This window comes from Scyliorhinus torazame, chromosome 7 (genome assembly GCF_047496885.1).
Source record: "Scyliorhinus torazame isolate Kashiwa2021f chromosome 7, sScyTor2.1, whole genome shotgun sequence".
Taxonomy (NCBI): domain Eukaryota; kingdom Metazoa; phylum Chordata; class Chondrichthyes; order Carcharhiniformes; family Scyliorhinidae; genus Scyliorhinus; species Scyliorhinus torazame.
The window spans coordinates 63,081,563-63,108,272 of NC_092713.1; positions in this window are offsets into that span (position 1 = coordinate 63,081,563).

Sequence of the window (26,710 nt, forward strand, 5' to 3'; positions counted from 1 at the left end):
ATAGGTCTGGGGTGGTCCAAGATGGCGGCGCCCCTCCTCCCCTCGTGGTGGCCGGGACCTGCGGGTCGCACATGGGGCGCTGGGGGGGTTGGGGAGCATTAGCAACACGCAGGACTCCCTCTTCTCTGGGGACAGCGGTGGCCGGGACCCAAGGTGGTAGCGCCGGCGGGTCATACATGGGGCGCGGGGGGGGGGGGGGGTTGGGAGCATTAGAGACGCGCAGAACTCCCTCTTCTCCGGGGAGAGCGGTGGTCGGGACCCAAAGTAGTTGCGCCTGCGGGTCGTACATGGGGCGCTGGGGGGGTTGGGGAGCGTAAAAGGCGTGCAGGGCTCCCTGTTCTCCTGGGACAGCGGCGACCTCCCGGGACCGGCACACAGCCGCGAAATGGCCCTTTTTCCCGCAGCTCTTACAGATCGCTGCGCGGGCCGGGCAGTGCTGCCGGGGGTGTTTCGCCTGGCCGCAGAAATAGCAGCGGGCTCCCCCGGTGCGACTTGGCGTTTGAACCGCGCAAGCCTGTGGGGTGTCCGGGGGGGGGGTTTGTCGCGACGGGTGCGTACGGAGCCCAATGGGCTGCCGCGCGGTCAGGGCCGTAGGCGCGGGCGTTTCGCGCGGCCACGTCCAGGGAGGCTGCTAGGGCCCGTGCCTCTGAGAGTCCTAGCGACTCTTTTTCTAAAAGTCTTTGGCGGATTTGGGAGGAGTTCATACCTGCCACAAAAGCATCGCGCATTAACATGTCCGTGTGTTCATTTGCGTCACCGGCGGGCAGCTGCAGGCCCGTCCCAAAATTAGTAGCGCGGCGTAGAATTCACCTATCGATTCTCCGGGACTTTGCCGTCTCGTTGCGAGTTGATAGCGAGCGTAGATCTGGTTTACTGGGCGAACATAGAGACTTTTTAGTGCTGCGAACGCCGTCTGGAAATCCTCTGCGTCTTCGATGAGAGAGAAAATCTCCGTGCTTAACCTCGAGTGCAGGACCTGTAGTTTTTGGTCTTCTGTGACCTGGCCGGGGGCCGTTCTGAGGTAGGCCTCGAAACAAGTCTGCCAGTGCTTGAAAGCTGCTGCTGCGTTCACTGCGTGGGGGCTGATCCTCAGGCATTCCGGGATGATCCTGAGCTCCATAGTCCTTTAGTCACGCTTAATAAATTGTAGCGCACAAAGACTCCGAAAGACGAATAGAGTGAAGTCGATGAGGCTTTATTAAGCTTGACTGTTCCCCCGCAGTTCAGTAGTAGACTGGCCTGCGGGGGAGGACTCCTGGTTCTTATACTCCGCCTTCAGGGCGGAGCTAGAGGTCAATGGCCAACCAGGACCCGGGATCTGTCAGCCAATGACATCACGGCTTCACAGTCCCACATGACCCCTAATGCATACTACCACATAAGTAAATTATTTTTCCATGCTTATGTCCTGTATTCTAACTATGTCATTTATGTTTTTTCAAACACTATCATCAAGAATTTTCAGCTTGCAGTCCAGTGGTTCCTGATAGAAACAATACAGTCCCTCTATAGCATTGCCCAGCACACTACTGAACTAGAAGTTAAAGGCAATAATTTCAAAAGCCACCAGATTAAAGTTTCAGCAATGCAATCTCCATGTAAAGCATATGTGGTTTATCTCTGGTTGCCATGTAGTCTCATGGCATCAAGCCAAACATGGGCAAGGAAGTCTCTGGCTGATTACCACATACTGTGTCCCCGCAGCAGTACTGAGGGTGGCCAGAACACAGAATGTACTCTGGGTGGGGGACTTCAATGTCTATCACCAAGAGTGGCTCAGCAGCACTCCTACTCACCGAGCTGGCTGAGACCTAAAAGGCATATCTGCCAGAGACGGTCTGCGGCAGTGGTAAAGAGGAAAATCCTACCCAACTTTGTCCTCATCAATATACCTGTTACAGTTGCATCTGTCCATGACAGTATTGGCAGCAGTGACCACCGTACAGTCCCTATGGAGATAAAGACCCATCTTCACATTGAGGATAGCCTGCATCATTTTGTTTGACATGACTACTGTGCTAAATGGGATAGATTTCAAACATCTAGCAGCTCAAGACTGTCTATCCATGAGGCACTGTGGGCCATCAGCAGCAGCAGAATTGTATTCAACCACAATCTGTAACCACATGACCCACATATTCCCCCCACTCTACCATTGCCACCAAACCAGGGGATCAACCCTGGTTCAATGAAGAGTGCAAGAGAGCATTCCAGGAGCAGCACCAAGCATACCTAAAAATGAGGTGTAAACCTGGTGTAGCTCCAACACAGGACTACTTGCTGCCAGCAGCAGAAGAAGCATGTGATAGACAGAGCTAAGCGATCCCTCAACCAACGGATCAGTTCTAAGCTCTGCAGTCCTGCCACATGCGGTCATGAATCATGGTATACAATTAAACAACTAATGTATAATAAGGAGGCTCCATAAATATCTCTACTCTCAATTATGGGGAAGCCCACCACAACAGTGCAAAAGACAAGGCTGAAGCATTCCCGTCCATGTTCAACCAATAGTGCCGAGTGGATGATGCATCTTGGTCTCCTCCGGAAGTCCCCAGCATCACAGATGCCAATCTTCAGCCAATTCAATTCACTCCACGTGACAAAATGGCTGATGGCACTTTATACTGCAAAGGCTATGGGCCCTGACAACATTCCAGCAATAGTACTGAAGACTTGTGCTCTGGAAATAACCATGCCCCTAACCAAGCTGTTCCACTACAACTACAACATTGACATCTACCAGGCAATGTGGAAAATTGCCCAAGTATGTCCTGTCCTCAGAAAGCAGGACAAATCCGAACTGGTCAATTACAGCCTCATCGATCTACTCTTTGTAGTGATCTCTGTATATCAATATACATGATGGGCAGCACGGTAGCCTTGTGGATAGCACAATTGCTTCACAGCTCCAGGGTCCCAGGTTCGATTCCGGCTTGGGTCACTGTCTGTGCAGAGTCTGCACATCCTCCCCGTGTGTGCGTGGGTTTCCTCCGGGTGCTCCGGTTTCCTCCCACAGTCCAAAGATGTGCAGGTTAGGTGGATTGGCCATGATAAATTGCCCTTAGTGTTCAAAATTGCCCTTAGTGTTGGGTGGGGTTACTGGGTTATGGGGATAGGGTGGAGGTGTTGACCTTGGGTAGGGTGCTCTTTCCAGGAGCCGGTGCAGACTCGATAGGCCGAATGGCCTCCTTCTGCACTGTAAATTCTATGAAATTCTATGATCAAAACGTTAGTACAGTCAATTGACCACTAGATGTCTCACTGTCAGGACCTATTTAAATAGCTTTCCCACTCTTTCTGAAGCAGTGTGTATCACGAGTGCAGAGAGAACAGACATAGGAAAGCTAGAGGGAGAAGAAGTTATTAATTATCAAAATATTGTATTGTATAATTTAGTTAGTTATATTTATGATTGTTCATTTGTTTTACTAGTTGAGTATTAAGTAAAAAGAACTCACAATATTATTTATATTACTCAATAAATTAGTTTATCTTTACAAGAAGACTACAGCCCATTTCAACAACTCGGCTGGTTCAAAAGAATTATATATATATTACGCAAAGTAACATAACACTCTTGGTCATCAATGAAGTGATTGAAGAGGCCATTGACAGTGCTATCAAGTGGCACTTACTCAGCAATTACCTGCTCACGGACACTCAGTTTGGGTTCCTCCAGGATCACTCATCTCCTGACCTCTTTACAGCTTTTGTCCAAAGAGTACTGAAGACTTGTGCTCTGGAAATAACCATGCCCCTAACCAAGCTGTTCCACTACAACTACAACATTGACATCTACCAGGCAATGTGGAAAATTGGTAAGAGTGACTGCCTTTGACATCAAGGCAGCATTTGACCGAGTATGGCATCAAGGAGCCCTAGCCAAGCTAAAGTCAATGCGAATCGGGGAAACTCTCCGCTGGTTGGAGTCATACCTGGCACAAAGAAGGAAGGTTGTGGTTGTTGGTGGTCAATGATCCAGGTTACAGAATATCACTTCAGGAGTTCCTCAAGGTAGTGTCCCGGGCCCAACCACTTCAGCTGCTTAATCAATGACGTTCCTTCCATCATAAGGTCAGAATTGAGGATATTTGCTGATGGTTGCGCAATGGTCAGCACCATTCTCAGATATTGAAGAAGCCTGTGTTGATATGCAGCAAGGCCTGGACAACATGCAAGCTTGGGCTGATAAGTGGCAAGTAACAATTGTGCCGCATAAGTGCCAGGGAATTGACCATCGCCTCTTGACATTCAATGACATTAGCAGCACTGATTCCTCTACTATCAATATTTTGGGGATTGTCACTGACCAAACAATTAACTGGATCAGCCATATATCAGCAATATAAATACTGTGGCTACAAGAGCAGGTCAGGGGCTGGGAATTTAGCAGCAAACAACTAACCTCCTGGTTCCCCAAAACATATGCACAATCTAGAAGGCACAATTCGGGAATGTTATGGAACAATCTCTATTTGCATAGATGAGTGCAGCTCCAACAACACCCAAGAAGCTTGATACCCTCCAGGCCAGTTTTATTTGCACCACCTTAAACATTCATTCCATCCACCACTGACGAACAGTGGCAGTGTGTACCATTTACAAGATGCACTGCAGCTCCTTCAATGGCACCTTCCAAATCTGTGACCTCTACCACCCAGAACGACAAGGGGAGCAGATGCATGGGAACACTGCCACCTGCAAGTTCCCCTCCAAACCACACACCTCCTGACTCGAAACTATATCTTCAATCTTTCACTCTCACTGGGTCAAAGTCCTGGCCCTCTCTTCCAAACTGCACTGTATACCTACACCAGAGGGACTACAGAGGTTCAAGAAGGCAGCTCACCACCACTTCCTCAAGGGTAGTTAGGGATGGGCAACAAATACTGGCCTAGCCAGCGACGCCTTTGAATAAATACATTTTTAAAATTAAGGATTTTGAGCTTTATCGTAAATGTGCAGATATGGTTTACTGGCGCATTGCATTTCTCTTAAAACTCTGCTTTATAATCCACGCATGGGGTTCCAGATGTTCACTTGTAATCTGTGATTTGAAGCATGATATACAGCACTGGCAGTAATATTCTTTTCATTAAGGGGGACCAGCACACTTCTCATTCAAATCTATTTTGGTCAGTGAAGCCAAAATGCACAAAACTTTCATTAGAATAATTGGGCCTCGTTAATGGTTCCACACCAATGGAAACCATGTGTAGAATGTATTACAGAAACACTGAGCAGTGTATTATGGAAAATAAACCCTCCGGTAGCTTGGAATATGGAGCTCACTGTCATCTGGTATGTTCATGCTGGTTGATGGTACACAAAAGGGATTTTTTTTAAACCCACATCTCCATAGTAGCATTTACCAGCGATGATCAAGATTATATTGCAACGCTGGTTAAAGTGAAAAGGGTTAAAAGGATATAGGAACAGGGTCAATAAAAGTGAGCAGAACTATTTGCTCGCATGAAAGCTAAATGCTGATACGGACTGGTTGGACCTAATGGGCTGTCTCCATGTTACACCCTCTGTGCTCCCATACAAGGCTAATACAAAATCTAGCGAAGACGAGGTCAGAACAATAATAGTTCTATCCCTTGTGAATTGCAATTTGCTTGGATGTTCAAAAGTCGCTTAAAGAAAATCAATGTGTTAACTAGCTGACCTGAAAACTGCCTTGCAATGGAAATTGGCAAGTAATAAATGAGAGGGCTATTTACTGGAATAATGTGACTGCAACTACAGGGAACTGTTTTATGCGCTTTGCTGTTTACAAACAATGTGCTTCTTTTAAATCTATAGTATTAAGGGCAAAAGATTACGGTCCTGTGCTTGTATGCCAAGAATGAATTCAATATGCAGTCAAGCCATTGAAGATTTATTAAAAGTTGAGTGAGCCAATTTTGAAATTATGCAAGAAGCTGTTGGAGAAGATGCAGAAATTACAGGAAATTGAGGTTAACCCTGCAGATGATTCCTTTCCACATCTCCCCACCCAAGGCTACAATTTTACCTCATATACCGTTTCTAGTTGCACTGCTCCAGAGGCAAGCACATTCCATAACCCTTTACCCACTTTAAACATCAGTCCCGATCCAGATGTTTCTCGGCCTGCTAAATATTATGCTCCCAAAGTTGCACAGAAAGCATCAATGCTTGGGTTAGAGAGGCATAAAGCGAGAACTAAGTCTCTAGCCGAGAGTGATAAAACAATTCTATATGTGAACATGTGCCATCTGACCTTGGAATACTCTAGTAATTTTGCCAGTCGTTTTGCTGTCTTTTAATTTTAGTTTCTTTAATTACAAAACTAATTTAAAGTATCAGATATAAATTGATTCCTTTACTAATTCTCAATTTGAATCTCTAATAGCACCAATTTGTTTGGTTAAAAAGTAGTATTCAAAGGACAATATATACAATAAAAGACCATCTATGAGGAGCCAGCATTGGAATCTAATTGATGACCATACACTGAAAGTCTCCAGTCAACGTGGAGCTGTTACTAACCATGATAATTATGTGTCATTAATGTGTTTTGAACAAATTTAATTATATCAAAGCAAAGTTTGGTTTAAAACTTAAATCATTATATTGGTGAACTCACATTTGGAATGCTAGTTCTGATTTTCTGTTGGCTTTCTGCCTGACTGCAGGGAGATCTTGGGTAGGGGCCAGACTCTCACCAAACACTATTACTTCCAGAGTTTTCCACCAGAAGTGGTAGCTGCCATTGATTACATTGACCTAAACTTGAGCAGATTCATTCAGTTTGCATGGTAACGACACACATCATGTGCCTTGCATTATAACCATAGCAACACATAGCACTCCGAGGAGGGATGCTGTCATCCCTTCCTGAAGGGTCCCAGAGGACTGTAAAGTGGCTAATGTAACATTACTGTTTAAGAAGGGATGGAGGCAGAAGACAGGAAATTCTTGGCCGGTTAGCTTGACTTTGGTCATTGCTAAGATTTTAGAGTCCATTATTAAAAATGAGATCGCGGAGTACTTGGAAGTGCATGATAAAATAGAACTGAGTCAGCATGGCTTCGTCAAGGGGAGGTCATGTCTGACAAATCTGTTCGAGTTCTTTGAGGAAGTAATAGGGAAGTTAGACAAAGGAGAACCAATGGACGTGATTTATTTAGATTTCCACAAGCCCTTTGACAAGGTGCCGCATAGGAAACTGTGAAATAAGTTAAGAGCCTATGGTGTTCATGGTAAGATCCTGGCATGGATAGAGGATTGGCTGACTGGCAGAAGGCAGAGAGTGGAGATAAAGGGGTCTTTTTCAGGATGGCAGCCGGTCACTAGTGGTGTACCTCAGGGGTCGGTGCTGGGACCACAACTTTTCACAATATACATTAATGATCTGGAGGAAGGAACTGAAGGCACTGTTGCTAAGTTTGCAGATGATACATAGATCTGTAGAGGGGCAGGTAGTATTGAGGAAGCAGGCGAGCTGCAGAAGGACTTGGACAGACTAGGAGAGTGGGCAAAGAAGTGGCGGATGGAATACAATGTGGAAAAGTGTGAGGTTTTGCACTTTGGAAGGAGAAATGGAGACATAGACTATTTTCTAAATGGGAAGATGCTTAGGAAATCAGAAGCACAAAGGTATTTGGGAGTTCTTGTTCACAATTCTCTTAAGGTTAACGTGGAGGTTTAGTCGGCAGTTAGGAAGGCAAATGCAATGTTAGCATTCATGTCGAGAGGGCTAGAATACAAGACCAGGAATGTACTTCTGAGGTTATATAAGGCTCTGGTCAGACTCCATTCGGAGTATTGTGAGCAGTTTTTGGCCCCGTATCTATGGAAGGATGTGCTGGCCTTGGAAAGGGTCCAGAGGAGTTTCACAAGAATGATCCCTGGAATGAAGAGCTTGTTGTATGAGGAACAGTTGAGGACTCTGGGTCTGTACCCGTTGGAGTTTAGAAGGGTGAGGGATGATCTTATTGAAACTTACAGGATACTGCGCGGCCTGGATAGAGTGGATGTGAAGAGGATGTGTCCACTTGTAGGAAAAACTAGAAGCAGAGGACACCATTGCAGACTAAAGGGATGATCCTTTAAAACAGAGATGAGGAGGATTTCCTTCAGCCAGCGGATGGTGAATCTGTGGAACTCTTTGCTGCAGAGGGCTGTGGAGGCCAAATCACTGAGTGTCTTTAAGACAGAGATAGATAAGTTCTTGGTTGATAAGGGGATCAGGGTTATGGGGGAAGGCAGGAGAATGGGGATGAGAAAAATATCATCAATTAGATTCCATGATTGAATGGCAGAGCAGACTCAATGGGCCGAGTGGCCTAATTCTGCTCCTATGTCTTATGGTCTTATCGTCTTGTGACTTTGCATTTCCATCCGCTCTAGAACAACCAGACACAGGGGCACGTCAACAACCAGCAGTTCAGCAGTGTCCTGGGCTCCGGCATCCCTCTAAGTGCCGGATCACTGGGACACCCCTGCCTCCACCCGCTGAGGGTCTTCAGCTGTGAGGTGCTCAACAGTAAGTGACCCGGAAGCCTGTCTACTAGACGAGGTGTGAGTAGCGGTGCGGGTGACAGATGTGACACCTCTTCTGTTGTGATGTCAGAGATATCGCTCTCGGAGCTGTTCAGGTCAGTGGTATGCACAAGGCATGAGGATGCGAGGATTGTCCGGGCTGCTCGTCTGATTTCCCCGCAAGGAAAGGGAGATGGCATTAGTACATCGTGACAGGAAATATTTACTCACATGAGGCTGAGGAATAATTGTGTATCATTAGGGTTCTCACATTTGCTTGCTGCCCCGACTTCGCCATCCGCACAAGGACCCGGGATCTGTCAGCCAATGACATTAGGGCTTCCAGTCCCACATGACCCCCAATACATACTACCACATTCACCCCTTGTCAAAAATGAACCCGGCGTGGTGATGCTTCGTATGGTGGTAAGGGTTTACAGGGCTGGTCCTGGGAGGACAAAACATTCACATGGCAATACAGTATTGGACAATTTTGTCCTGTTGCAACTATTTACAGAGGGTATAGGAAGAAAAGCAAAATGTTCTTGTGAACAGTCCATATTTGTTTTACATCGACGCCACGAGTCGGTCGGGCGGTCCGGTCGTCCGTGTCGATCGCCTCGGCCCCGGCGGTGGTGGTGGTGCTTGTACCAGTGTTGTCGCTTCCAGGAGCCGTACGGTTTCAGCTCGGGCTTGATTCTTGGTCGGTGCTGAGGGGAGGGGAACCGATCCTCCTGGGAAGGGGGCGGTCGCGGGGTGCGGCGGTGGCAGGAAGGGGGGGTTTGGGTTGATGGTGTCGGGGGGGTGTGCGTGTTGCCGGCGGGCGCCAGATCCCGCAGGGAGACCGTGTCCTGTCGGCCGTCGGGGTACTCCACGTAGGCGTACTGGGGGTTCGCGTGGAGGAGGTGAACCCTTTCGACCAACGGGTCCGCCTTATGTGCCCGCACATGCTTTCGGAGCAGGATTGGTCCTGGGGCCGCCAGCCAGGTCGGCAGCGACGTACCAGAGGAGGACCTCCTAGGGAAGACAAGGAGACGCTCATGAGGCGTTTGATTAGTGCGCGTACATAATAACGACCGGATGGAATGGAGAGCGTCCGGGAGGACCTCCTGCCACCGGGAAACTGTGAGGTCCCTGGACCGTAGGGCCAGTAGGACGGCCTTCCAGACCGTGCCGTTCTCCCTTTCTACTTGCCCGTTCCCCCGGGAGTTGTAGCTGGTCGTCCTGCTTGAGGCTATGCCCTTGCTGAGCAGGAACTGGCGCAGCTCGTCACTCATGAAATAGGACCCCCTGTCGCTGTGGACGTATGCGGGGTAACCGAACAGTGTGAAGGTGCTGTTCAGGGCTTTAATGACTGTGGCCGCGGTCATGTCAGAACAGGGAATGGCAAAAGGGAAGCGGGAGTATTCGTCCACTACATTAAGAAAATATGCTTTGCGGTCGGTGGAGGGGAGGGGCCCTTTGAAATCGAGACTGAGGCGTTCAAAGGGGCGGTAAACCTTAATCAGGTGCGCTCCATCTGGCCTGAAAAAATGCGGCTTGCATTCCGCGCAGATGTGGCAGTCCCTTGTGACTGTACGGACCTCCTCTAAAGAGTATGGGAGATTGCGGGACTTGATGAAGTGGTAAAACCGAGTGACCCCCGGGTGGCAGAGGTCCTCGTGGAGGGTTTGGAGGCGGTTAATTTGTGCATTGGCACATGTGCCGCGGAATAGGGCATCGGACGGCTCGTTCAGCTTTCCGGGACAATACAAAATCTCATAGTTGAAGGTGGAGAGCTCGATCCTCCACCTTAAGATTTTGTCGTTTTTGATTTTGCCCCGCTGTGCACTATCGAACTTGAAGGCTACCGACCGTTGGTCCGTGAGGAGAGTGAATCTCCTGCCGGCCAGGTAATGCCTCCAATGTCGCACAGCTTCCACTATGGCTTGGGCTTCCTTTTCTACTGAAGAGTGGCGGATTTCTGAGGCGTGGAGGGTCCGGGAGAAAAAGGCCACGGGTCTGCCCGCTTGGTTAAGGGTGGCCGCTAGAGCTACGTCGGAGGCGTCGCTCTCGACCTGGAAGGGGAGGGACTCGTCGATGGCGCGCATCGTGGCCTTTGCGATATCCGCTTTGATGCGGCTGAAGGCCTGGCAAGCCTCTGTCGACAGAGGGAAGGTCGTGGTCTGTATTAGGGGGCGGGCCTTGTCTGCGTACTGGGGGACCCACTGGGCGTAGTATGAAAAGAACCCCAAGCAGCGTTTCAGGGCTTTTGGGCAGTGCGGGAGGGGAAATTCCATGAGTGCGCGCATACGTTCGGGGTCGGGGCCTATTATCCCATTGCGTACTACGTAGCCCAGAATGGCTAGCCGGTCGGTGCTACAATCGCACTTGTCCTCGTTGTACGTGAGGTTCAAGGCTTTGGCGGTCTGGAGGAATTTTTGGAGGTTGGCGTCGTGGTCCTGCTGATCGTGGCCGCAGATGGTTACATTGTCGAGATACGGGAACGTGGCCCGCAACCCATGTTGATCAACCATTCGGTCCATCTCCCGTTGGAAGACCGAGACCCCGTTTGTGACGCCAAAAGGGACCCGTACGAAATGGTATAATCGCCCGTCTGCCTCGAAGGCTGTGTACTTGCGGTCACTTGGGCGGATGGGGAGCTGATGGTAGGCAGACTTGAGGTCCACGGTGGAGAAGACTTTATATTGGGCAATCCGGTTGACCATGTCGGATATGCGGGGGAGAGGGTACGCGTCTAGTTGTGTGTACCTGCTGATGGTCTGGCTATAGTCAATGACCATCCTTTGTTTCTCCCCTGTCTTCACTACTACCACCTGCGCTCTCCAGGGACTATTACTGGCCTGGATTATGCCCTCCTTTAGTAGCCGCTGGACTTCGGACCGAATGAAGGTCCGGTCCTGGGCGCTGTACCGTCTGCTCCTAGTGGCGACGGGTTTGCAATCCGGGGTGAGGTTCGCAAACAAGGACGGGGCTTGCACCTTGAGGGTTGCGAGGCCGCAGATAGTGAGTGGGGGTCTGGGGCCGCCGAATTTGAACGTAAGGCTCTGTAGATTGCATTGGAAATCTAATCCCAGCAAGGTGGGGGCACAGAGTTGGGGAAGGACGTTTAGTTTGTAGTTTTTGAACTCCCTCCCCTGCACCGTTAGGGTAACTATGCAGAATCCCTGGATCTGTACGGAGTGGGATCCTGCAGCTAGGCAAATCTTTTGTGCGCTGGGATAGGTGGTCAAGGAACAGCGTCTTACCGTGTCGGGGTGTATAAAGCTTTCCGTGCTCCCGGAGTCGACTAGGCATAGCGTCTCGTGGCCGTTTATTAGTACCGTTGTCGTCGTCGTCTGGAGTGTCCGGGGCCGAGCTTGATCGAGCGTAATCGAAGCGAGCCGTGGTTGTAGTAGTGGAGTGGGGTCCGTTGTTGCCGTCCAACATGGCGTCGGGAATGAACAAAATGGCCGACCCCATACATCGCACGTGGCTGGGGGGTCACAAGATGGCGGCGGGGTGGACAAAATGGCCGCCCCCATGCGTCGTACAGGTCTGGGGCGGTCCATGATGGCAGCGCCCCTCCTCCCCTCGTGGTGGCCGGGACCCAAAATGGCGGCGTCTGCGGGTCGCACATGGTGTGCTGGGGGGGCTGGGGGGCGCTAGGACCGCGAGCGCTAGGACCGCGAGCGCTAGGACCGCGCGGAGCTCCCTCGCCGGGGACAGCGGTGGTCGGGGCCCAAGTAGGTGGCGCCGGCGGGTCAGGCGTGGGGCGCGGGGTGGGGGTTAGGGTGGTGTTAGGGACGCGGAAAACTCCCTCCTCTCCGTGGAGAGTGTTGGCCGGGACCCAAAGCGGTAGCGCCGGCGGCGGGTCATACATGGGCTGCGGGGAGGGGGGTTGGGGAGCATAGGCGGCATGCAGGGCTCCCAGTTCTCCCGGGACCGCGGTGGTCGGGACCCAGAGCGGCTGCGCCTGCAGGTCGTACATGGCGTGCTGGGGGGGTTGGGGCGCGTAAACTGCTTGCAGGGCTCCCTGTGCTCCCGGGACGGCGGCGACCTTGCGGGACCGGCACACAACCGCATAATGGCCCTTTTTCCCGCAGCTTTTGCAGATAGCTGCGCGGGCCGGGCAGCGCTGTCGGGGGTGTTTCGCCTGGCCGCAGAAATAACAGCGGGCACCCCCGGTGCGACTCGGCGTTTGGACCGCGCAAGCCTGTGGGGTGTCCGGGGGGGTAGGGGGTTTGCCGCAACGGGTACGTACGGGGCCCAATGGGTTGCCGCGCGGTCGGGGCCATAGGCGTGGGTATTACGCGCGGCCACGTCTAGGGAGGATGCTGGGGCCCGTGCCTCTGAGAGTCCTAGCGACTCTTTTTCTAGAAGTCTTTGGCGGATTTGGGAGGATTGCATACCTGCCCAAAAAGCATCGCGCATTAACATGTCCGTGTGTTCGTTTGCGTTCACCGACGGGCAGCTGCAGGCTCGTCCCAAAATCAGCAGCGCGGCGTAGAACTCGTCCATCGATTCTCCGGGAGCTTGCCGTCTCGTCGCGATCTGGTAGCGAGCGTAGATTTGGTTAACAGGGCGGACATAGAGACTTTTCAGTGCTGCGAACGCCGTCTGGAAATCGTCCGAGTCTTCAATGAGGGAGAAAATCTCCGTGCTCACCCTTGAGTGCAGGACCTGCAGTTTTTGGTCTTCTGAGACTCGGCCGGTGGTCGTTCTGAGGTAGGCCTCGAAGCACGTCTGCCAGTGCTTGAAGGCTGCTGCCGCGTTCACTGCGTGGGGGCTGATCCTCAGGCATTCCGGAATGATCCTGAGCTCCATAGTCTTTTTTTTTTTTAGGCACGCTTAATAAATTGTAGCGCACAAAGACTCCGTGAGACGAATAGAGTGAAGTCGATGAGGCTTTATTAAGCGTGTCTGTTCCCCCGCAGCTCGATAGTAAACTGGCCTGCGGGGGAAGACTCCGGCTTCTTATACTCCGCCTTCAGGGCGGAGCTTGAGGTCAACGGCCAACCAGGACCCGAGATCTGTCAGCCAATGACATTAGGGCTTCCAGTCCCACATGACCCCCAATACATACTACCACACTACCAAATTCCTCCAGCCCATTAAGTCCCTCAATAACATATTTATAGAACAGGTTATGTGCAGTAACTAGATACAATAATAAGTTTGAGAAACACAAAGGGAGAGAGTCCATAACAGTTCATCACAATGTCAATCTGTCGGGATTTCCTGGGCCTCGTGGACCCCTTAGTCCCCCAACCAGCTTCTCCAACTCTGAGGTAGCAATGTTGTCATTCATTGTTTCTGAGAATTAACGACTACTGCAATGGCATTCCTTTATCCAGCTCACTCCTGGGTCGTCAACGGGGCCTCCTCAAAACTCTTAGTTTCCCTTTGTTCTGGCTTCACCAGGAGAGCACTGGTGCTGCCTGCTAGCTCCAACTGTTCCGAAATTGACGTTGTGGTTCCTCGGCTTCTTACGTAGTCAACATGTTTCCATACTGTCCTGCCATTCAAATCCACCACACACAAGACTGGGCCTGACTTTGATACAATTCTGCCCAATAGCCAAAGTGGGCCTGAGGCAAGGTTTCTGACGAGGACCAGGGGCGTCATTCTCCGCCGGCGGGAGTCTCCGTTTTGCCGGCGCCCGGGGGTTTCCCGACGGCGTGGGGCTGCCCCACAATGGGAAACCCCATTGACCGGCCGGTGTTACGGAGACTCCCGCCGGCCGGTCGGGGCAGAAATGTGGCGGGGCGGGTAGGAGAATTTCGCCCCTGGTCACTCACTTGAAATGACCTGTCTCCTTTGTATGAAACGTGCTACTTCCTCTGAGAGGCCTGCAGTGCTTCCACCCTCCACGCCAAATTCGGGAAAACTACGTTCAATTGCATCCAGAGCCGACGGTCCATGAGTAATTCTGCCAGTGTGACGCCCATGATGGCATGGTGGGTCATGTTATATGATAGAAGGAAGTTGGCCAACAAAAGGTATAGTGGTCGGCTGGACTGCTTCTTCATGGCTGTCTTGAACTCTGCACAGCTCTCTCTGCTAACCCATTTGAGGCAGGGTGATAGGGGGCTTTTCTAGAATGGCCAATGCCATTTGTTCAGACGAAGTGCTAGAACTCTTCTCCAGTGAATTAAGTGCTGTTGCCAGACACGATTACTTTGGGAGGCCTTGGGGAGCAACACAGGTGGAGAGGGTCAACACAGGTGGAGAAGATAGTCAAGAAGGCATACGGCATGCTTGCCTTCATTGGCCGGGGCATTGAGTATAAGAATTGGCAAGTCATGTTGCAGCTGTATAGAACCTTAGTTAGGCCACACTTGGAGTTTCGTTTTCAATTCCGTTCGCCACACTACCAGAAGGATGTGGAGGCTTTAGAGAGGGTACAGAAGAGATTTACCAGGATGTTGCCTGGTATGGAGGGCATTAGCTATGAGGAGAGGTTGAATAAACTCGGTTTGTTCTCACTGGAACGAAGGAGGTTGAGGGGCGGCCTGATAGAGGTCTACAAAATTATGAGGGACATATGGATAGTCAGAGGCTTTTTCCCAGGGTAGAGGGGTCATTTACTAGGGGGCATAGGTTTAAGGTGCGAGGGGCAAGGTTTAGAGGAGATGTACGAGGCAAGTCTTTTACACAGAGGGTAGTGGGTGCCTGGAACTCGCTGCCGGAGGAGGTGATGGAAGCAGAGACGATAGTGACGTTTAAGGGGCATCTTGACAAATACATGAATAGGATGGGAATAGAGGGATACGGACCCAGGAAGTGTAGAAGATTTTAGCTTAGACGGGCAGCATGGTCGGTACAGGCTTGGAGGGCCGAAGAGCCTGTTCCTGTGCTGTTGTTCTTTCTTCTTTGTTTTGTTGTTTGTTCCACCACAGGGCCTCTGCTGTGGCTGTTGAGGTTGTTGTCCCCCTCTCTTGAACCTCCAATTACTTTTAGTGGGTATCGTATTCTGCCCAAGAAAGGGCCTGCAAAGTCCGCATGTACCCTTGTCCATGGACGACCAGGCCATTCCCATGGGTGGAGGTTGGCTGTGGGTGGCAGGGCTCACACTGGCGCACCATTTGTTCAATACCCTTAAATATGCCAGAGAACCAAATGTAGCTGCAAGCTAGCATTTTCATTTTTGTTTTTGTGCAATCCCTTCAACATTGTCTCTCTTGCCTGGGGTGGCAACCCCAGAGTATGACTCCATCCTTGCAGCTGAGTTTGTATGTGTGAGTAAGGTAAGGCCTTAACTGGTCAAATTTGTCATGGTGCCACCAGGCGCTTCACTTTGGACAGGACTGGGTCGCGTCGCATCAAGGTCTTTATACGACCTGACAATGCTGGCAAAGTGTCAAGAAAGGTCAGTGCCCCTAGGATGATTTCTTAATAATTAATAATCTTTATTGTCACAAGTAGGCTTACATTAACACTGCGATTAAGTATTTGTGAAAATCCCCTAGTTGCCATATTCCGGCACCTGTTCAGGTACACTGAGGGAGAATTCAAAATGTCCAAATTACTTAACAGCACGTCTTTCGGGACTTGTGGGAGGAAACCGGAGCACCCAGAGGAAACCCACGCAGACACAGGGAGAATGTGCAGACTCCGCACAGACAGTGACCCAAGTCGAGAATCGAACCTGGGACCCTGGCGCTGTGAAACCGTAGTGCTAACCACTATGCTACTGTGCTGCCTCTTAAGGCACAAGTGGTGGTGCCAGGTTCTTTGGAAGTGGGAGCCGACTCAGTGCATCGATGTGTGAAATTTGTGTGCCTGTGCTGAAAGATGTAATCATAAGACTCCAGTGTCAAGGCCCACCATTGTACACTGGCGGAGGCAATTGGAGGTATCGGCTTATCTTCACGTAGGGGCTTGAAGTCAGCTATTATTGTGAAACATCGCCCATATACATACTGGTGAAATTTCTTAATGCCATAGATTACGGCAAGGACGTTATGCTACTTTGGTTCAAAGACTGAACTCTTCCCCAAAGATATTTAAATGTTTGTTCACCCACAACCATGGCCAATGCCCCAGTGTCGACTTCCATCTTTAGTAGTCCTCAGTTTATTGTGAAGGCTATCTCCGTTGGGGATATTTTGCTCACTTTCACCATGTATGGTCTGTATATTTCAGGTTCATCATCTGAATTTTTTTCCACTTTGTTCACTGAAGTGATGACTTCATTTTTTTTGATTTGGTGAGTTCTGCATGGCGAGGCAACGTGCCAAGATATAGCCCTTCCTATTGCATGAAAAACAAATATACTCTCTACAGCAGCATGTTTCTTGGGGGTAGTCTCCCCCACTGTTGTAATCATCTTGACTTCTGGGCTGACGACCCATTTTCTTTCCTGAATCTGACTGCGATCCTGTTCCTGGGATCGTGGCCGAAGTTCTGTGACTGTCCACTTGGCTGCGCGCCTTGCAGCCATACCATCCCATAGCTGGTTCACCTCACCCTCTTGCACTTTGAAGCTCTGACATGTCTCTCTCACCGCACTCAGTTGCCTGAGCAATTTTGATCGCCCTGTCTAGGGTAATCTTCGTTTAAGCCATAAGTTTCTTTTGCACATTTATGTTATTACTACTGCATGCTATACGGTCACGCAACATGTCGCTGAGCGTTGTGCCGAACTCAGAATATTCGGCCATTTGCCGGAGTCTGGCATGAGTCCCTAACAGCCGAATTGAACATGTATTGCTGTTGTATGATCAAGGGTCTGGGGTTTAAATGCACCCTGACTAACATCACCAACCAGTCGAATAACTGAGGGAGCAATTCTCCGGCCTCGTTGTGATCTCGCTCAAGCGTAATGAGGCAGGTGAGAATAGTGGGAGAACCAAAAACGAGATCCGCGCTGGGCGCCAAATGGTTGCGATGCTACCAATCCACTCCCATAGGCACAATCGGGATCTCGCCGTAGCGTGGCGATAAACCAATTATCACCACTTAAGCCCATTTCCATCCAATTGACGAGATGTCCCCATATCCAACGGCCTCCTGTCATTCAGCGGGACCCCCAGCAAGTGGTCACATTGGCACCGATTACTCCTTTTGAAAAATGTGAACCTGGCGGTAGGGCTTCAGTGGGAAGCCGAGGAAGTGAGTAGCCATCGTTGCTCACAGGCAAAGTGCCCAGGGGCGCTGGGCTTGCCAGCCCAGTGCTCGGTGGGAGGGTGGGGGACTGTCCACAGGGGGGGACCGCCTTGGGGGGGGGGGGGGGGGGGGGTGGAATGCCCAGAGAGATGGGCAAAGGATCCGGGGGTCGGCTCACATTGTGGAAGGAAGTGACAGAGGCATTGTTCTGGTTTTGCAAAAGGTGTCTAATATGTTGTACAAGCCCCACTCCTGATGGTGCCGCCCCTTAAACCATCCCAGCACACACCCCCCCCCCCCACCCCCCACCCCCCCCCACCCCTCCCCATCTCCCTACTCCCCCGGTGCCCTCAGTGATCCTCAACGTGCTCGGCCTAGTAGTGTTGGCTTTGGTGCCACTCATTGCCAGCGCCATCTCCTGTGCCCCTAGCCTCTGGGACTCCTCATACGGCTATGGATCTGCTGGAGCGACGCTGACACCTCCCTCTGAATGCCCAGGTTGGTCCATATTGTCTCCATCAGCTCCGGGTCCCTCTGTGCCACAGGCTCAGCATCAGGCTGGGACCCAGCTGGGTCCTGGGATCCAGCAGACCTCCGACTGCTGTCTCACCTGGGGAGTTCTGCCTCCACCTGATGCCCCACCGAGGTGTGTGTATCTGCGCTGGTGCAGGATGGAAATGACAGCTGTGCCACGACTACAGTTGCATCTTTGGAACTCTCCTCCGAGGTGTTCTCCCCGGAGTCAGGAGAGGCGTTGCCCGGGATGGGCCAGCACGGTCGGTAGGAGGACCTGCGAAAGAATGGACATGTGGTCAGTGGGAGAGGTGGGTCGGTCAGGAAGGCAATCACTACTCACGTTTGACAGGTCCACTGGGTGGAGCCCGGTGGTTCTTCACCTCTGCGGCGTCCACCAGCCTCCACATGGCTGACCAATCTGTCCTTGGCCACCCCAGTCACCTCCAAGGCCTGTTCCTCGAAGGAGGTGAGGATTCTTAAGTCCGGCACCCCTCGAGCAGTCTGGGCCCTCTTCCCACAATTGTGGGGGAGCTTTTCCTGAGGAGACACAAAGAGAGAGCATCGTTAGCCACACGTGTGATTCACAGATATGGGAGAGAGGATGTGAGGGAGGAGTTGGAGGGGTTGAGGGGAGTGGGGAGTGGAGGATGGGCTGTGGGTCGCATGGGGAGTTGGGGGTGGGTGCTCCTTTGGGGGGCTCAGGGGCATTGGTGTCTCCTCACTCGTGCTGCCCAGTGTAGATCATTGACCTTTTTCCGGCATTGAAGGCCAACCCTCCTGGTCACACACCCTGTGCTGACAGCTGTCACCACCTCATCCCAGGCTGCACTGGCTGTCTTGTGGCTCACCCTCCGGGACCCTCAGGGGAACAGAACATCCCTCCTGGCCTCCACTGTGTCCAAGAGCCTCCCCTGGTCAGCATCCCCGAATCTTGGGGCCGGTCTCTGGGCACCATTGTTGCGAGCTGGTTGGGGTTGGCTGAGCAAGTGCAGCTTAAGTGCTGCTGGACCTTAATAGCGGGGGGCTGATGAGCGGGATCCCAGTGAATCAGCTGACGAGCCTTAATTTGTGATGAGAAGCCTCATGAGGCCTCATTAAGTGGACCAGTTAACGTTGCATTGCGTTGCTGGCCTTGTTGGGCCGAGTGCAAGAAGCTCACAGCAATTCCCACTCGCTCCAACACTTAGAAATTTTCCCGGAGAATCGTGCCCTGAGTGTTGGGAGCCTCCGGGGACGTCCAAATCTTTATCATGTTGGGGGCTCACAAACCGTCATTAGAATAACCTTCTGTTTATCCTCCGTTATTTCATTTGCTGTAAAGAAGTAACAAAGCCATCAATATACTGGCTTCAGTCTTCAGCCTCCTGGTCGAATGGGTCAACCTTCCCAATCATGGGCATTTTTCACTCACTGTTTTACGATGCCCATGATGCTTTTTTATTTCCCTGTTCGTTTTGGAGGCTTCTCCCTCCCCCTCGAAATCTCAACGATGGTGGACCTGCAATTGACCCAGTCTACACTTGTCACCAATATGGTACCTCGAGGCAATATTCTGGAGACTTCCAGTATAATGGAACAAGGGAATCCACCAAGAACGCGGCATGATTCATGTGAAGAAAAAACCCTTTGCTTGAGAGGGTTAAAATGCCATGAGATTTCCTGTCGTCTCAGCCGGTGGAATTCACACCGTTGTTCTCACCAGGACTGACACTTTGTCATTTTTTGGTAAAATTCCACCCACTGATTTTACAATCTTTCTATAATAAAATGTCTCGAACTGTGCGCACTATTCCAATCGTGATCTAAATGTCAAACGTTATCTTGTTTCTTACACTTTCTCTTTTACACCCCTTTACTTTGCCTTTTTTAATGGGTCATTCCAACAACTTGCACTGCCCGCTCTAATTAATGGGCTCTGTACTTGCACTAAAAGATCCTTTGATTCTCTGTTCGCATTTATAAGGCATATTTTCATTTATTTGTTCCCATATCCTCCCCCACCCTATCCTAAGTAGCTCCTGATTAGTATTTAACAGAACCTTAACAGGGTTTTTAAAAAATCAGCATTTTAAATTGGACAAAGGTCTGAAGTGGAGGATGATACAGGGAAGGGGAGAGAGGCTGTTGAGCTAGTTTGGGATTGTCCAGGTAAACAATTGCCAAAGACATGATGGATGTATATATATATATGAATCTATAGCTCTGTAACAAATAAATATGTATAATAAGGAATCAGCCAGGTCAACCAGAGAAGTGGCTTGTTGATAAATCGCCATGTTAATAGGAGATGACTACAAATAAAACTGCAATTGTGTGAACCAGATATTTTTCTACTACCTAGCTACTAAGTAAAATAATTGTCACACAGGCCAAGAAATCCAAAGTGTAAATCAAATCTTTGGGTTGGAAAATATTCTAATGTCAATAAATCTCCTTGTGCCACCATGAAGGAAAGAAAGATTGGCTGGAAATCTTGGTCTTGGCTGAATTTCCACAAATCTAAATTATCCACTCCATGTTTATTTGTATGGAAGAAATGAACTTCCTGGATGTGCCCATTTTAGACATACATATACCAGATTTTAAAACAATGCGTTCCCACAATGGTTCAGAAAGTTTATTCAGGAAGTAGGTAAGATCATGAACATCCAAGTTTCGATGCCCACTCTATGAGTTAGCTGTTTTCGGTCGGGGCAGTGGTATTCCTGGCTTACAGTAGAACAGGGAGGAAGGAAAAATAAACACATCTATAATTCTCAGTCATGACTGTTAATTAATGAATTGCATGGTCTGGATGTTGCATGAGGTGCAGTCATAAAACCTGGTCCAATTAGCTCTACAATGTGGCGAGGACAGGATTCAGCTGTCAGTGATTTCATCATCTCCTCTCCCCATTCCCAAAACCCAACTTTAAATATTCTGGGTGACACTCACTGTCATGCCTCAAACATAGTCATGGTCACTTGTAAGAAGTCTTACAACACCAGGTTAAAGTCCAACAGGTTTGGTTTGAATCACTAGCTTTCGGAGCACTGCTCCTTCCTCAGGTGAGTGAAGAGGTGAGTTCCAGAAACATATATAGACAAAGTCAAAGATGCAAGACGATATTCTGAATGCGAGTCTTTGCAGGTAATTAGTCTGCAGGTCCAGACGGAGCAACTGGAGAGAGGGATAATCACAGGTTGAAGAGGTGTGAATTGTCTTAAGCCAGGACAATTGGTAGGATTTTGCAAGCCCAGGCCAGATGGTGGGGGTGAATGTAATGCAAAATGAATCCAATGTCCCGGTTGAGGCCGTACTCGTGTGTGCGGAATTTGGCTATAAGTTTCTGCTCGGCGATTATGTGTTGTCGCGCGACAACGGATGAACGGACATCGCGCGACAGTCGCCAGGCAGGAATGTTCCCTGCCAATCAGGGAACACTTCAGCAGTCAAGGGCATTCAGATCTGATCTTCGAGTAAGGGTTCTCCAAGGCGGCCTTCAGGACGCGCGCCAACGCAGAATCGCCAAGCAGAAGCTTCTAGCCAAGTTCCGCACACACGAGTACGGCATCAACCAGACATGGGATTCATGTCGCATTACATTCACCCCCCCACCATCTGGCCTGGGCTTGCAAAATCCTACCAACTGTCCTGGCTTGAGACAATTCACACCTCTTTACCCTGTGATTATCCCTCTCTCCAGTTGCTCCGTCTGCACCTGTAGACTTAATTACCTGCAAAGACTCGCATTCAAAGTTTCGTCTTGCATCTTTGACTTTGTCTATATAAATGTTTCTGGAACCCACCTCTTCATATAGCTGAGGAAGGAGCAGTGCTCCGAAAGCTAGTGATTCGAAACAAACCTGTTGGACTTTAACCTGGTGTTGTAAGACTTCTTACTGTGCTCACCCCAGTCCAACGCCGGCATCTCCACATCATGGTCACTTGGGCACTGGCAAGTGTGGAACTATGTCCCAATGAGATGGTGAAGTTGTCAGAAGAGAGGTGGAGGAAAGTAGGAATGTTTGTAAAGGCAGGGCATCATTATAGGAGTCAATGATTCCAAAACCTCTTCAAAAATCCTATATGAAGTCCCACTGCCAAATTCAGGCTCACATTTGTAAATATGGTACGTTCCAGAGAATGGCCATGTTACCTGAGATAATTACTGCTGTTCAGACAATTTAAGAATTACATCTAGATACAATGGCAAGGATCGGAAAAATACATTCCACCAAGAAAGGATGAAACCCCGAGCAATGTGAGGTAACTTTCACTTTCATAGTAAGTGTACCGCAATGATTAATTGCTTTACTAAGTTTACACAGTGGATGGAGATGTTATAAACAATATTCTAAAAGGCTATACTATGTTTCAAAGTATCTATGATGAATACTTTGCCAGAGAAACCAAAGAAGGTTGATTTATGGTGCTGTGTTTATAATATGCAGTATCACAGTGCTGGATTTATTCCACTGTCCTATAAAAGAATGATCTGTATTAATATGTATATGCTTCATAGATTAATGCAAGTTGTGCTGTTCAAAAAATAAATAGCAAGTATGGTGCAGTCAAGGACACATTGGCAAGAGGAAAAATAAAATCTTTCTTTCCACCATGGGCATATTTTCTGTCTTCCCTTTGAAAAAAACAGTATCCATCCCTTCAGTCTATTAGGGAGATTTTTTTTTATCATGCCATTTGCTGTGAAACCCCAGTTGCCTCTTAGAATTTCTTTCCGATAACCTCCTGTACCTATATGGAATCAATTACCAAGGATCTGGCCTTTATGCTGGGCTTTATATCTGGCTGGTGAGACAATTTTGAAGAGATCTTGGATTTTTATAATTTGCTGCAGTTTATGCCAGATAGGTATCAGTGGGTTTTAGGCAAACGGAATGGAAATGCAGAGTTTTCAACCAATATCCCTGATCCAGCTCATTAGGACAGTTCCAGGTGAAAGATTCAAGCAGCTATAGTGAGCACACTGGTGGTGTGAATGGAAAATTACATGTAAGCAAAACTTAAATGGATAAGAGCAATTAAATTGTTATGCTGAACCTTTACTAAGCTCTGGTTAGGCCCCAACTGGAGTATTACATCCAGTCAGTTCTCTACACTCGAGAAAAGATGTGAAGGTCATTGAGAGGGTTCAGAGGCAATTTACCAGAATAGTTCCGGGGTGGGCAGGTTGTTAATTACAAGGTTAGGTTGGAAAAACTGGGGTTGTTCTCCTTGAGCAAAGGAGATTGATGGGAGATTTACGAGGGATGCACAAGATTATGACAGGCTGAGGTAGGATAGACAAGGGAAAACTATTTCCACTAGCTGATGGCCAAAAGAAAGTAAGGGGAAATGCAAGATGCACACATGATTTTACAAGTAGGTGAGTGAACAGTGTGATGTGTAAACTCGTGTTTGATGGCTGCTGAAGTGATGATGAATGTGAGGAGGTTTGCACTTTGTTCCAATCCATTATATTGCCCTGTTTGAAATATGTCTGTAAGGAGGTGGAACCAAGTGTCAGGTCATAGTTGGCCATTAATATCACTGAATGTACTGTCCCTGTGGTGCATGGTTGCTGCAGGTGTTCTTTCAGCATCTGCACCTGGCTCTCTGCTGATGCAGTTCCTGTGAACGGACTGTTGGTTGCTGGTCTTTGATACCCAATATAGTAAAAAAAAAGATTGTTCCATTCCTAAGCTCTTTAAATCCACCAAAACATCTAAAACATACAAAGGTAGATTTGTACACCAAATTGAACGACATTGGAATGCATGCATCAGTGAAGATGCAAGACTGCAGAAGTAGGGCATCACTGGTTTATTTATTTGTTGACATACATACATTGCTTCTGATGCATTGCTCCTTGTTGTGTTTTATGCCTTGGAGATACACAGAGATGACACACCAGTTTCTGTGTCTAAACAGGAATTCTATTCAGAATGCTTTAAAAATATCTGCTGGTTCACGCTTCTAGCTGCTTCTCTCAGTTTAGATTCCGTTTCTCACATCCAGGGCTGGATTCGCCGTCGGCGGGATCCTCCGTTTTATCGGCAGCGCATTCACGCCGGCGGATTTCCCACCGCCGTGAGGGTGTCCACAATGGGAAACCCCATGGGCGCGATTCCCCACTCCCACGCCGGTTGGGAGAATCGCCAGGGCCGCCAAAATTTCCCGGGACGCCGGTCCGACGCCCTCCCGCGATTCTCCCAAGCAGCGGGAACGGCCCGGTCGAGTTTCGCGGGTCGCAGGCCGGAGAATCGCCAGACACCGAAAATGGCGATTCTCCGGCACCCCCGCTATTCTGAGGCCCGGATGGGCCGAGCGGCCAGGCCAAAACGGCGGGTTCCCCCCGGCGCCGTCCACACCTGGTCGCTGCAGTCGTGAGCGGTGCGTGAACGCTGGGGGGGGCAGCCTGCAGGGGGGCGAGGGGGGATCCTGCACCGGGGGGTACCTCAGATGTGGGGTGGCCCGTGATCGGTGCCCACCGATCGTCGGGCCGTCCTCTCTGAAGGAGGACCTCCTTCCTTCCGCGGCCTCGCAAGATCCGTCCGCCATCTTCTTACGGGGTGGACTTAGAGAGGACGGCAACCACGCATGCGCGGATGATGCCCGTTATGCGGCGCCAGCCGCGTCATCTATGCAGTGCCGCTTTTACATGGGCGACAAGGCCTGGCGCGTGTAGATGACGCGGCCCCAATCCTGGCCCATTGTCAGGGCCTGGATCGGTCGGGACCGGGGCCGTTTCGCGTCGTCGTGAACCTCGACGGCGTGCACGACGGCACGGCCACTTCGGCGTGGGAGTGGAGAATCGCGCCCAAGAGGTCGGCTGCCGGAATGGAGAATCCCGCTGCCGGCAAGGGCGTGCTGCACTGAAAAATGGGTGCTGCGGGGTGGAGAATACTGTGCACGATTTCCTGCAGTGGCTGGTCTGTATGGCCTAAGCAATTCTCAGAACATCTGTAGCTTACCAAGTATGTAATTTTGAAGAACTTCAGTCACTTAAAAAAAAGTCTGAAAATACTCGCTACTTAGTGTTTGGGGTAAGACCAAGCGTAGGACCAAGCTGGAGATCAGGGGCAAAATTCTCCGGTATCGGCGCGATGTCCGCCGACTGGCGCACAAAACGGCGCAAATCAGTCGGGCATCGCGCTGCCCCAAAGGTGCGGAATGCTCCGCATCTTGGGGGGCCGAGCCCCAACCTTAAGGGGCTAGACATGCGGCGGACGAATTTCCACCCCGCCAGCTGGCGGAAAAGGCCTTTGGTGCCCCGCCAGCTGGCGCGGAAATGACATCTCTGGGCGGCGCATGCGCGGGAATGCCGTCAGCGGCCGCTCACGGCATCCACGCGCATGCGCAGTGGAGGGAGTCTCTTCCGCCTCCGCCATGATGGAGACCGTGGCGAAGGCGGAAGGAAAAGAGTGCCCCCATGGCACAGGCCCGCCCGCGGATCGGTGGGCCCCGATCGCGGGCCAGGCCACCGTGGGGGCACCCCCCGAGGCCAGATCGCCCCGCGCCCCCCCCAGGACCCCGGAGCCCGCCCGCGCAGCCTTGTCCCGCCAGTAAGGTAGGTGGTTTAATCTACGGCGGCGGGACAGACATTTTAGCAGCGGGACTTCGGCCCATCCGGGCCGGAGAATTGCGTGGGGGGGGCGCCAACCAGCACGGCGCGATTCACGCCCCCGCCGAATATCCGGTGCCGGAGAATTCGGCAACCGGCGGGGGCGGGATTCATGCCAGCCCCCGGCGATTCTCCAACCCGGCGGGGGGTCGGAGAATCTCACCCCAGGTGTAATGCTGTTCTTGTCAGCTTGGATTTAGTATGTCTCCTTTGTGGGGACCATGAATTGGATTCAGTCCGAATATTTTAGGAGCCAGCAAAGAGATAGATTAAGGCTTTGCCCTGTCCACTCAGCTTTGCCCTGTCCAGTTTGCCTTGGCTTTGTAAAGCTGAGAAAAGAGTTTTTAAAAGTTTAAAAATCTGAAAATACTCAGTCATAATAAAACAACAGAGTAACACTGACTTTTTTCAAGTCTTCTAGTTCAGTATTGTTCATACTACCACTGCCATACTAATCCTCCCTTTCAGAAGCAACACATCAACCTAGGATAATAACAGCAATTGTTGGATACCTTTAAATTATGTTGAAAATGCAATATCAATAGCATAATAATATGCTGTGGCAGATGTGCAGAAAATAATTGACTTTAAAGTAATAAGTAATTAATTACCTGTATATTTCAGCATTGCATTGCTCAAATACACATTGAAAGTTCAACAAAAGGATACTATCATTTGGTTTACTTTGGCATTCATCACTCTTCTTTTGAAAGTTACTTTCCCTCCTTTTTTCTCCTGAGGTCTTACCAGATTGTGCACTTCCCTTGACCTAAGAGGCTAGATAGCCTGAGGTTTGTTTTTGGATCTCTGCTGCTACCACAGTATAACCAAATTCCACTATCAGCCCTGGATGAAAAGCTCTTAGATTTTTCTCTTCCCTGCTGTTTACTCAGAGCCTTCTAATATCAGAAGCAATTAGCTATGCACCTCACTGGAACTCAAGTGTACAAACTCTATCAATCCTTTGTACTGGGTAGTGGAACC